We start from the raw sequence: 13842 nt of genomic DNA on the forward strand, positions 1-13842 counted from the left end.
ACAATAACAATAATATTTTCTTGTTTAAAATAATGGAGAAGGAGCCATATTTCTTTATGATTAGTTCATGTCTTATTTAGATCCCCATCCAAGAATGTAAAAGTCCTGAAGTCTGAAGCCAAATTTTAACAAGACAATATTATCTTGAAGACATTCCCAGCGTATGGACATAGTAGATTAGAATTAAGCTCCAAGATAAGGTGATAGAGAAGTTTTGGGAAAAGTTAACAGAACTAAATTTGCACAAACAGTAAGAAGCATCTCAGCACAGAGACCACTTACAGTAAATTCCATATGCCATCCTGAATTCAATGTTTGGCTTGACCCTGACTAACATTCCCCTACGCCCTCCTTTTTACTTCTTAAATTGGTATGTTCTTTAAGGGCCTGCTGAGGTCTCCTCCGAGCATTTTAATGATTAACCCCTTTGGACAGAATCATTCATTCATTTATCAAATATTCATTGAGGGCTTAATATTAAAGTCCTCTTACAAACACAGGCTGCATTCCATTCTAGAGTGTTTCTATTCATTTCTTGTGTCTCCTTAATAAAAAAGTATATATATTCTCCCTGGAGTGGGGCATCTTATCTTATCTGGATCCCTGGAACTTTACAGTAGGGATCGTTATTCATCTCTGCTTTTATCCCTGCTCCAGATTCCAGGAACACTTGTGCTCCAGGAAGCATTAGAAAGAGGCAAACCCCTACTGGTTCACAAAGAGTCAACATTGTTTGGACCTTAGAACTTCAATTTCTTCTTTGTTCGTGGATTTATTGAACACCTCTCCTATTTCAGGCATGAGAATTGTAGTGGACATAAAGAAACTGAAGATACATAGACACATTTCTCATTCATGGATGTCTAATTAGGTAGACAGGTAAGGAAAGGCGTGTTTTTTTTTTTTTAATGTGAAAGGTGGTGAGACAGCAGAAGAACACTGTAATTTCCATGGTAGTATAAGAGGAGAAGGCACTTTAGAAATTAAGTCTGTCCAGAAAACATTTTTTTTCTCCTGTGCCCTAATATAGCTGACACTTCATGTTGTCAAATGCCCTTGAAACTACTTGTGTTTCTGTCTTGCTTTGAGGATCCATACCAACTCTCTGTCATTTAATCCTCTCCTTTTTGCTTCTTCCAACTCCATCAAGTTTTATCACTTTGGATCATACCTTGGTTCTGACTGTTAGCTAATGCTTCTTGCACCCAATTTAAATTTTCCCAAATAGAATGATCTTCTGGCTCACACTCATGTCCAAATGTGGCTACAGAATTCTTGGCACATGTGTTTTGGGTTCTTTATATTATTCTGTCAATTTATCAACATTGTGGGCATTGTCCCACTCCACATGAGTCTATAGAAAGCGTTTGGCATTGGTGTGTGTTAAATACAATGTTTTAAAAAGTATATCCATTATTTTACAGAGTGTAAAGATGATCAGAATTTGAATCCTAGGCTGCCTATCTTTTGAAATCCATCTTTATATATTAGGAGAGAAATATAAAAAAAGAGAGCACATGAGGCAATCATACATTATTATTAGCTAGAATATTAGCATCTAAACTTTAAGTTAAACTTTCGTCCTCTTGTGCCTTGTAGGCCCTCACGGACATCGTTTGCTTCTCTAACTCTAACTACACAATAGGTAGGCCTAGGGGTTTACTGAATGTCCCAGTACAAAAAATCTTCCATCCCTTTGTTCCACCTGACATCCAAAGGGCGAGGGTAACCTCATGTGAAAGATATCCTAGGATCCACTGGAGCATATTCATGTCATTACATGAAAGGAAGCGGAAGAAAATTCTAGAAGAAAAACATAATGCATAAAGAATGAAAGACCTAAAAGGATAACATTTCTCCTGTCTGGATCTGTTCGTATTCACCTTATTTTTCCCATTAAAATACTTATTCAAATATAATCACTATTTGGGCTTCTTGAAGATTAATTTAATTGTTAATGAATATCAGAATCTTTCTCTTCCAAAAGAAGGCTGCATGTTTAAGTAGATTTGGAGAGAGTTGTCTGTAGAGGGGAGGAGAAGGGAGAGAGAGAGAGTAAAGAAACACTGTGGTTCACCCAAACAAATACAGTATTTCTCTCAATGTCTGCCTTTGGTAGTGGTATGACCACTGATCCTCTTCTACTTATGTGGCACCTCAATGGCTAGAATAGAACCAAGAACTAGGAAAATGGTCAGGAAAACCTCCAAATAACCTATACACTATACATTCCTGAGATCACATATCATCCCAAGATAACCACTCCGGCCTTCAATCAGGGTCTTTACTTCATTACCCAGAGATCAGAAAAGGATGCATTATACCCATCATTTGATTTGTTACTTTGGAAAGTTTATGAAATACTTTACAAAGTTTTCGAAACAAATTATTTCAAAATATTTTCAGACAATGCACAAGACTAAAATATTTTCAATTAAAGCCGTTTAAAAGAAAAAAGATAATTTTTAAAAGTATTGTATACGCGTTTTTGCCGTGTTTCATGTTATTAAAATAGTAATAAATATATTTCTTAGTGTACATGGAATGTTAAAATCTCAGCCTATGGGGGGTATGAGGCTGAAGTCAAGCACTACATGTTGGGAGATGAGGTGTTAATTATCATGACCGAGTCATTAAGAGCTTGTGTTGAGGCTCAAAACCTGGCTCATCACTTATAAACTCTGAAACTTTGGGTAAATTACTAAAGCATGCTCCGTCAAACATACTTTATATATATTTTTCCATGGTAATGATTATACTATCCAATTTATGGGTTATTATAAAGATTAAGTGAAATAATGTATACAAAGTGTTTAGAACAGTGCTTGGCACAAAAGAAGTACTTAATAAGTATTAGCAATTTTATGGGATTGGCCTTTGAGGAGCATAACTAGTAGCATTCATTTTGATGTTTCATGATGTGTCATTATCTCAGGCTTGCTTCAGGCCAATGTCTGTGTCTGAAGGTGTCCAGCCTTGCCTGCTGGGGCATGTGGTAGGAGGCCTCAGGCAGAGGCAGTAATGGCCATCAGGTGGATGGCAACACCGCAGGTCCAGATGGTGCTTTGGCAGAGGGTCACATCCATGGCTGGAAACCCAAGTGATGGGGTCCAGCTCTCAGGGGATGGTAATGAAACCCTGATTAGTAATCCAAACTGAATACAATGATGCTTGGGGGAAGGCTGTGGCCTGGTAAACAAACAGATGTCTGAGTCTCACTCTACACACAACAAGCACTGAGCCATTGGCAGTGGAGACAATCCTGCTCCCCACTGTGTCTCCATGATGATGCTGTAATATTCTGCATTTGGGGGGGCCAATATTGACTGAAAAACTGGATTAGGCTAGGCCTGCAGTTTGAAGTGTCTGCAGGTGAGTGAGTTGGGAAAAAGCCATTTTAGAAATTACAATGGTATTCAAAATATTATCTCATATATCTTCCAGTTTAAAAATGTCAGAGTTGGATAGGGCCAGGCTTAGAACCTCACTTGTCTCTTCCAGGGCTATCAACTATTCCTCCTTTTAATAAGGGTGTTGCCTCAAGTGTGGTTTTGTATATATTGAATACTCCAATGTATTGGAGTAAATGCTGTAAAGTGGACTATGCTGTAAAGTGGACTAAGCATTGGGCTACTTTAGACCTAGCCAAGATTGCTACACAATAGTGCTCCATAAATGATTATTGATTAATTCATAGATTGCTTTATTGTAGCCTAATTACCTCATTAACTGTGTCCACTTGTGCATGTAATAATTATGGCTTATGGAGAATGGTGATATTTAAACATTTTAAATGTAAAGATTAAGTTGTAATTGTAGGGTAATAGAAGCAAAGTATACTTATACTGATAACTCTGCAAGTATTTTTTTTAAAATTCTTTAGTCAATATTTTATGGGTTTAGGTATAATTTATTCTGTGAGTCTCATGAAGTTCTGAATGGCAGTATAGTGAGAAAGCAGTCATATAGATACATGTCTGGTGGAGAACGTAATACATTAAATCCTAAAGTAGATAAAACGGACACAAATTTAAAACTGTTTCAGATGAATTAATTTGTGATGGCTCTGTGGTAAAAGTTTGTCATAAACAGGGTTCTTGTTGCAGACAATCAAATTCACTTTTTCTAGTTTAGACAGAAAAAAAGAGACTCTCAGCCGAGCTTCCAGAAACACCGTGAGAATATTGCTCCTCTGCCATGATGGTAGTCACCCAATCAGGAAGCCTCTATCAATGCCACCTCCTATGCCACCAACTCTGCTTGATCCAAAAACGGATTCTCTGAAACTTCCACTTTCCCCACAGAATTCAACTACAAATCAGTTTTGTAAAGGAACAACTGATTGACAGAACCTAAAAATCTCTTCAGGGGCAAGGAAGCTCAAAAATACAGTTTTATTAACTCTTTTATTAAAATTCTGTGCTGGGAAAGGAGAACTTACACTGCATGGAAACAATCCAACTATTGAAGGGTATTTTGAATTGTTCTGAATGTGGAATATTCACTTCAGAAGTCAAAGAAAGATGTAGACATTAGAAATGTTTTCTCATCTGCATTTATTTCATGCTCAAAAAAAATCCTCTAAAAGTCCATTTCTGTCCTCATCATAGACTGGACTGAATAGACTTTAGTTATCTAAAATCTGCACAAAACTTTTTGATTAAAAAATGCCAGATATCACTTTTGTTGTTGGTTTGTTATTGAATGCCTCCAACAGTGCTCTGAGAGAATTGGGAATTTGGATGTGAGTCTTCTGCTTTGGAAACCACATGAATTCTGATTATATCATCATCACATTATTTTTAAAGTAAAATCCTGATTCTTTATCTTTGACTGTAGGCATCAGAAATATGTTAAACTGAAAAGCAATATATATGTCAAGCCCATTCTTACCATTATTATTTTAGTACTTGAAAATATTTCTACGTGTATATACAAAGCAGTGTAGAAGCTCTTTAGTAACTTTATAATCTATCTGTTGCAAATTATGCACACAGTGTGATACAATGCAACGCAATTGCATTGCACACATTTCTTTGTTACACAATGCAATAAAATAAACCTTTAAAATTACATGTTAGTAATAGTTTAGCATTTGCCACTTGATTACCCAATTTTATTTTAGCTGTAAGCCAAATATTTTGTTTAAATTAACATCCTTGTTTTAGAGAAAATTATTTAGATTAATGGTTCTCAGATGGGATGTTCAGGATGTTAAGCTAAATTGGGGGATGGCACCATGATATAAAAATGGAAGAGAAGTAAAACAAGTGTGAGGACAGAGAACTATAGGTAATAAAGCTAAAAAGTGAATTATATGATGATATAAATATTTGTGGTAGACAGGAACAAATCAGGTCCTATGTATTTTATCAGTCAATATAAACTGAAAAACAAAAAACATGTTACTTATACAATTCATAGTGTTAGAAATAGAAATTCTAGTGTTGTCACGTGGGATGCGGCAAATAGTTAACAAAGAGCGAACATAAGGTAATGAAGTCTTTACCCTCCCATCTAAACATGCATTTATTTACAAGATTTGAGATTTGTAGATGTTAGCCATCTGAGTGACTTCTCAATTGGAAGCAAGTAGAAAAGTCCTTAGACCTCCAGAAAGACGTACTATGAATTAGGATGAAAAGTCAGAATAAGGTCTTCTCTGAAAGGCTGAGTCTGCCTGGAAAAGAAGTAGCAACAGAAAACGCAGCAATCTTTACTACTCCACATCCTACCAGCCCTGCCCCCCCGCTTTGTATTTTTTGCTAATACAAATTTTAAAATTGCAAACGTATGTCTACCAGAAAGCTGTAGATACAAGGCAAAATTCATCTTGACAATGTCTCTTACTTTATCTACATTAATAGAGAGAGGATCAGAAAGAAGAGAGATCCTGATTCCAACTATCCAGATGATTATCTTGCCACTTCCCACTTCCTATGGCAAACAGAGCTGATTTTTTTTCTCCTTTTCTCACAAGTTCCTTTCTTTTCTACTTAACCAAATCCCACCCAGCCTTCTTAACTGAGCTCACATCTCAGTGATTCTATTCTTTTCTTATCTAGTTCACATGTTCAAGTTCTACTTCTTTGCCAAATTCTGCGAGCATTTAAAATCTGTAGCTTACAATTCATTACTTAATATATCATTTACTCTTTGTTGTTGTTTCCTGTATCTTAATCCTCTTTCTCCGCTTAACAAAATTGCAAATAATACAAAGCTGTGTGAGACAGTTAATCACAGGGAATCAAATTACAAGAGGCAGAAGTAATGAGTCCAAGATACCATGCTAAATTTTGATAGCAACAAATGAAAAGTCTGGCCTTGGCCAATGACAAATGTGTGACATGAACTATGGAGTGTCATTATGGAATTATGTGCACTTTAGATCTTTAAACAAAAATAAAACGATACAATTCCGTGCTTAGGAGCAAAAATGGACTTGCATAGGTAAAATAGTGATGAACATATTCAAAATAGTTTATATTTAAAAACTAGGTCTCTCATGTATTTGTCGTTCAGTCATTAAGCGTTTACAATGACCTGCAAGTTTCCTTACATTAGAATTTAGGAATGTATAGGTGGACAGTGAGTTGTCTTTCCACTTGAGGATCTCGTACACTCCTGTGCAAACTAAAGACTGGTTTACAGTATGAGGAACACACAGTAGATACATGTTCAAACTGCTAGGTAAAAAGCAAAAGCTCAATATTAGTCATAAATGGGCAAATTGTAGTGGATAAATGCTGTGTGCAAACTGAGGTGGATTTCAAGATGCATAGTTCTGGAAAGAATAAAGGAGATGGTAATCCTATGGTCCTTAGGCAGTCAGGCCAGAAGAGGGATGCTTTTATATTCCAAATGACACGTATTATAAAAGGAATTAGGATATCATGTACTCTGAAGGTGGCCACATGAAATTAAAATGAATTTTGTAATAAAAGATGATAAAAGAAGAAAAGACATAAAGAAGAGATTAAGATGATTATACTTAAATACTTGAAGGGCTCATGTAGGAAAAAATATGTTTATACTTACTCTGAAAACATACACAGGACAAATGGGACTTGCTAGAAAAATGGTAAGGAGGCAGAATTTGGCTAAATATTAAGGAAATTATTCTAACAGAAAAATGTGACCAAAATTAAAATGTGCTGCTTTTAAGAGAGTCCTGAAGTAAATGATGCCTTTGTCCAGTTGGAATTTTATTGCATCATATCTGTAGTTTTTTTTTTTTCCATACCTAATAAGATGATAAAGATTTTGATTTTGCTTATTATAACTATATTTATTCTCATAGTACTTATTAAGAACCTATAATATTCTAGGTATCATATTTGGCAACTTAACATGACTTATGGAAAGTCACCAGTAGGCCAAGATAAAAGATATGGAGAAGGCAACTCAAGTAGTAGATGTGCACTCCCAACAGAGGTACAGGATTTCTAGGTGCTCTAACAGGCTTTCCAGGTACCAGCAAGAGAAGTACCACAGTGAGGGGCCTGGAGTCCCACAGTGGTGAGAGAATTTTGACTCCATGTTTAGTACTGAGAAACATGTAATAAACAAGATGGCTAGCTTTCATCATTACCACAATATTGTAGGGTGCAGGAACTGTGAGCCACCATAGAAGACCTGGTTCTGAATTGATTGTGGATAAACTGTAATAGAATTAAAATTAAAATTAAAATTAAAATTTGACAGCCAGTCTCCGTAGCTAGAGAGGTACAGAAGACAATAAAAGAGGATCATCAAAGTGCTGAAGTTTACCCAAAAGATGTCATAAACAAAATCTTTAAAGTAAACTAACAGACTGGAAAAAGATATTTGTAATATCCACTGGATAGAAACTTGCCAAATACACATGGTGGTTGAATGACAAATATATGGCTAGCTCTGATTGCCAATATTACAGATTTAATTTATTAGGTATGAGATCAAATCTGTTTTTTTTTTTTTTTTTTTTTTTTTGCAAAAATGAGTAAGTATGGCAACTTACTTATTGCTAAATTGAACAGTTGGATTTAAAAGTTTGATATGGTGTAGGGAAAATTACTGCTCTGCACTACTGGCTAGTATAGGCTAATACAGTCATTACTCTGAACACTGATGCACTAAAAGAGTAGTTCATTTGCAACAATGTGATGTGTCATAATATCACTAAGATATTTATACACACATAAATTAAAATCAGAAAAAAATCAATAAAATTTCTAAAAAAGTTAAAAAATTTGTGGCACATTAAAAAAATCCTTAAGCTTCAGATATCTAACATAGGCAACTCTAAACATTATTTCAGTATTACTTAAAATTTCAGCCTACATTGACTCAAAGGGATAAGAAATTGTTTCCTTAAAGTATACTTAAAGTATTTTCTTTTAAAGTTTGGTAAGTGAGAAAAAAAATTGTTTGAATTATTTTATTTACCTTCTACTCTTTCTTCTAGTCTTTATAGTCCTTATAGTCTCTGTTATGTTGAGATCAAAGATGATTTATCATGGATATTGTTGCACATGATTTTGCAGTTTTTTCTCTCCGTGACATTTAAAGGTAGCAAAGTTGAGATTCTGCTTTTAATTCATCCTCACGAGATATGAAGACTTCTCAAATGAGACTTTTTTTCTTGAAAGACTCTGGCCTAAGCTGAGTTAAATAACTAAAAATTAAATATAGCTCTTAGTGCTTCTAAAGATTAGCATTGTGATATAATCTAATTTCTATTATTCTCCTGTTTTATTAGCATTTAAATTTTTATAAACATTTGCTGGCTTAAAACGGATATTATGTTCTTGTTAATGTTATCTATCTAATGCACTCTCTCTTACTCATAATAACTGCTAATATTGTTTAACTGTTTGAAAGTTCTTAATAATTTTTGTACAGCAAATTAACAGCTTTCATAATCAGCATTATTTCAACATTTTATTATTGAAACACATAAATATACTTATATTTCAACAGCCTGAAGAAGCCCATGGAGGTTTTTATTCCAAGTTACATCTAGACTGCTTTCCTAAGTTTGAAAATGAATACTTAATAAGTATTCAGATGGTAACAGCCAATTTGAGGGCTACACCTTGTTGGTAATACCTGATGTCATTGCCTTGATTAGAGATTGTAGGAATTTGAGTGATTCTACCTCCATTGAACAGGCAGATGATGAAGGGGCCAGAAAAGAAGAAGATATTTGTTACTCTGTCTTTCAAAGTCTGAAGCCAAGACTGAAACCAAGTATATCTTTTCCTGAGTGCTGAGGCCAAAGTTCAACTTTGTGGCATCTCTATGTAAAGAATTCCTAGATACAATTAAGAAAAACAGAAAAATGACCAAAGCCTATCAACAATCCCCGGAAGAGAAAACTGGAATCGCCAATAAACCTATGAAAAGCTGCTTAACACTGCCAGTAATCAGATAATGAAAATTGAAACAGCAATGAGATGTCATTTCATACCCATCAACTTGAAAAAAAATTAGCAAAAAATATCACACATTGGTGAGAATACATGTAAATGGAACGCTGCAAGCAATTTACTAGTAAACAATAAATGTGATGATTCATATTACCTGGCAACCAGCTGTTTGATTTCTAGTCTATGTGCTAAATGAATACTTGTACATGTACGCCAAAGATAATACATAGGAACTGGGTAATATCCAAACAAGGAAATACTATATAATGACTAAAATAGAGTAGATGGAATCTACCTTTGCCAAGTTTGATAAATATAAGAAGAAAAAATAATTTTGAGTAGGAAAAGCAAGCTGCCAAATGATATCTAACACAAGATAACATTGATCTAATATGTTAATACGTTAAAGGTTGCCAAATATGTCTTTTGTGGCTACAACCACATAGTAAACACAAATAAAATGCTTGGGAAGATTGCATAACAATCTTAAGATGGTGATTATCCCTGCAGAGGGAGCAAAGTCTAGCTATCCCGTAACTTATAAAATGATCTGAAAAATAAAATATCTGGGAAGCAAATAATATTTATTCTCCTCTTTTTACAGATGAAGAAACTAAAGTTTACTTTACAGATGAGGAAACTAAAATTTACTTTACTCAGTGAAGTAACTGCCCAAAGATTTCATAAGTGATTAGTGGTATTATAGGAATTTGAGTCAAAGGTTTTTGGTTCCAAAGCTGGCACACTCAATTATTACCATGCACTGTACTGAATGATTAAGCGCTGATAAAACACTGTTTCTATTTATTGTTATAGAGGTGATATGAATCTATTCTAGCTGACTCAAAATATATTTACTAATAGTATCCTCAGGATCCCAGGGTTTTAACAGAGAGGAATATTCACATATTTAGCTCCAGTGAAGGAAGATATTCTTTTAATGAAATTAACAATCTACTGTGGACCATAAAGTACAACTGATCAAACCAGGGATTTGGTGGCTCTGATAATCAGTGTAACTGTATAGAAATTCTAGCCTGGCATTTCTCTGAAAATTTATGTGACTTTCCATATCCTGAGAAAATTGAGTCAAGGAGTCAGGAAAACAGGGAAAAGTATTATAATTCTGTGAGATTTAAGGTTTAACAATCAGCATAGAGATCTTAGTGATTCAAAGGAATCTGCTGATATCACATTAAATGCGAAAGCAAGAAACAGGACACTAGGAATGGAAGGATAATGTTGACATTTCTGGTAGTGAGGACAGGAGTGCCTAAGAGAGAAGTGGTCATAATATAATCAATTGCTCTTGCTTATAACTGGTGCTGTAAGTATGTGTTTATGGGCCTGTCTGCTGGAAACAATGAGTGATTTCTGCAAATAAAATAGATATTAATAAGTTTATATGCATTATATTTATTATACAAATTCTGCGAGTGATGTTCCAGCAAATAAGTTTTGAAAGCAAAATAAATCCTTCAGTTGGCAATTTTGACACGACTCTGTGTGGTATTCTTAATGATGCTAGGAGATCTGAATGTATCAAAATTATATTTGCTGGTGTTTTCCTGTCTTGAATATTTGATATAAGCCAAAATTATATATTTTAAAAATATAGGAAGTGACAACAATAAGAAATCATTCTTCTATGGATTATATAAAGTTTTAGAGATTCTTAAAGGAAAATATACAATAATAAATGTATAGTTTTGCATTTTAAAATCTGCAAATAAATTATGAAAATATAGAATATCTTAGAACTTTAAGAATTTTTGAGGATTCTTGATAATTTTGTCGTATTATTCCTGGATCCTGAAGATAAATGTCTGTTTGGAATTTGGCAATACTAGATTGTAATGTGCAGGGTTGTGACTCCTTTGCGGGGGTACAAAGCTCAACTATGCTTTCTGAGTCCATGCATTCAACACTATGTTCTCTAGAAAGTGTAGTCTGTTAGACTTACTGTATCACCCAAATCAGCACTGGTAGGAAATGAATTAAATGCTATAAACTGGAAAGACAGATTGCTGGAAAACTATGATACACCTATGATTAAAGTCATACTGATTTTATTGTCTCCACTGTATTGACTGAAATGTTTCACATCATGGCACCATTTGATGCAATGAGGAATAATTGGAATAGATCTGAGAAAGTTAGCCTTATTGATGAATAACTATTCCCGAGACTGATTTCACAGTATAGTATTATCATTTGAGTCTCCCCATATTGTATATGGGAAAGCACAGGCTCAGAGTGGCTAAGTTACTGACACAAATTCCCCAATTCCTACTTTCTTTGGCACTCTCAACCATTCATACAATTAATCATCTAATGAAATATGAGCACAGTCGTTGAATCAAATATTTCCAGAGTTGGGATGGCTCATTGTGTTATGCTTTTAACTAGTGATTTCTATGAATTCAGTGCAATCTAAATCAATCCTTGACAAGCTAAAACCTTGAAGAGGGCGCTCCTCATATATGTTTACCATTTCTATGACTACAAGATCAGAGCGATCATCCATGCAACCATAGATTTCAGACACTTTCAAACAAATGACTTAGATTATTTAGACGAAACTTCATGGTTCAACATCCCCTTTTCCAGGGGATGAAATGGTGACCTTCGTGTTACAATGAAGTTTACACTGAGCATGATTGTTCCTTAGCAGCTGGAGCAAGGAGGAGGAATGATTTCGTGAACTCCATCTTAAACACAGAAAACAACCTTCTACTTTGATAGAATTAGAACATTAATTTCCTAATTAGGAAATTAAGGTTATTGAAATTGAGATAATAAAGTCAAAAACAGAATCCATTTTATTTATTTAGATGTCCGACAAAAACAGGATGATGGCACATCCGTTGTGTAGTATGTTTAAAACAAAATCACAACAAACAAGTTTTCTGTGTCATTTGCGGTAGTGCCTGCTTTGTTGGATCTTGAGCAGACTACTGAGACCTCCAAATATTTTGTATCCTCCTGTCTGTAGTTGATGGCTACAGTCTGTTCTTTCTCACCTACTTTGAAGACCTTCCATAGTCTGCTTATCTATTCCCTCTAATCCCCTTTGGTCTCTCAGAGAAAGTAATACCAGTGAGACAAATACCATGGCCTTTGATTAGAATAATTAAACTTTAATCACACAATGATTAAGCTGAAAAACACCGTAGTATTATCAGTTTCAACCCCTTGAATTTTTAGAGTTACAAAATTAGATCAATGTGATTTGGGAAGTACTGTATATTACCTTGAAACCATAATTCTTTCTACTTAACAGTAGATATTCTGTTGACACTTATTTTCTTCCATTCTCTTTATTTTGATATATTTGAGGATGTCAGAAATCCAATAAGCATTTTTATTCACATTGCTAACTATTATATTTTATTTGAAGCCCCAATCAATCTTTAAAGTAAAACAAACTTCAGATAGATATTTAATTGCACAAAAAATTAGCAAATAGAGGCATTGATGAAGATATAACACTTCAATATTGTTATAAATCATCAAAAATATGCCAGGAGATACATTTCACGAAATGCATTTAAGTATAATAAGCTTTTCTGAGGTATTCAATAGAGAATATTTTCATTTTCATGAATATATTTAATTTGTTATATTCTCTCAAGTCAAAGTTAATTCTTCAATTAGAAAAAACAGTTTGTGCCCTGCAACTTAATTTTTTAAAACCAACGTGTTGCCCTTCTTCTTTATATCATCCATCGCTTTTGTAACAGTACAATGACATGTGTAGTTGTTTGTTCTCTATAAGATCTGTATGGGCATAGTCTTGTCTGAAATCGTTAATTTTGAAATAAGTAATGTAATGCAATGGTATCAAATTATAGGAATATAAGTTAATTTTTCTATCAACAAAAAATCCTCTAATTTTCCTTTGCAGTTATAGATTCAGGAGATATGTGGGGTTAAATTCAAGCTTCTATTGAGTGAAGATGTGTTAATGGGAGTATTACTCATCATGAATTTATTGAGCACCTATTACATGCCAGATTCTGGGTCTCAAAGAACACTTTATTTAACCATAAATTTAAGAATACAACATGGATCAGATTTAAATAATGTCATGAGTTGAACTGTGTTTCTCCAAAAGCTATGCTGTGTTCCTAACCCCCAGTACCTGTGAATGTGACTGTATTTGGAAATAGGGCCTGCAGATGTAATCAAGTTAAGATGAAGTCATATTAGATTAGGGTAGGTCCTAACCCAACACAACTGCGGTCCTTATAGGAAAAGAAGAGATACAAACACACAGAAAGGAGAAAACACCATGTGAAGATATTTGAGTTTTTTAATAAAAAATGCTTTCAAACTCATGTACATATTTAATATATGGCAAAGATAAAAGGCAGAGATTGAAGTGATATGTCTAGGAGACAAGTGACCCAAAACATTGCCTGCAAACACC

General features: G+C 34.3%; 1 long non-coding RNA gene across 1 annotated transcript; it reads right to left on the minus strand.

Moving 5' to 3' along the window:
- Nucleotides 1–1463: 1463 nt before the first annotated feature.
- LOC113225008 lies at nt 1464–8631 on the minus strand. The gene is made up of 3 exons (XR_003309625.1): nt 8428–8631; nt 7592–7661; nt 1464–1803 (listed from the first exon to the last, which is right to left on the minus strand). It is a non-coding gene; the product is annotated as an uncharacterized LOC113225008 (long non-coding RNA).
- Between the last annotated feature and the right edge of the window lie 5211 nt (nt 8632–13842).

The sequence above is a fragment of the Piliocolobus tephrosceles genome, chromosome 18 (genome assembly GCF_002776525.5).
Source record: "Piliocolobus tephrosceles isolate RC106 chromosome 18, ASM277652v3, whole genome shotgun sequence".
Classification (NCBI taxonomy): domain Eukaryota; kingdom Metazoa; phylum Chordata; class Mammalia; order Primates; family Cercopithecidae; genus Piliocolobus; species Piliocolobus tephrosceles.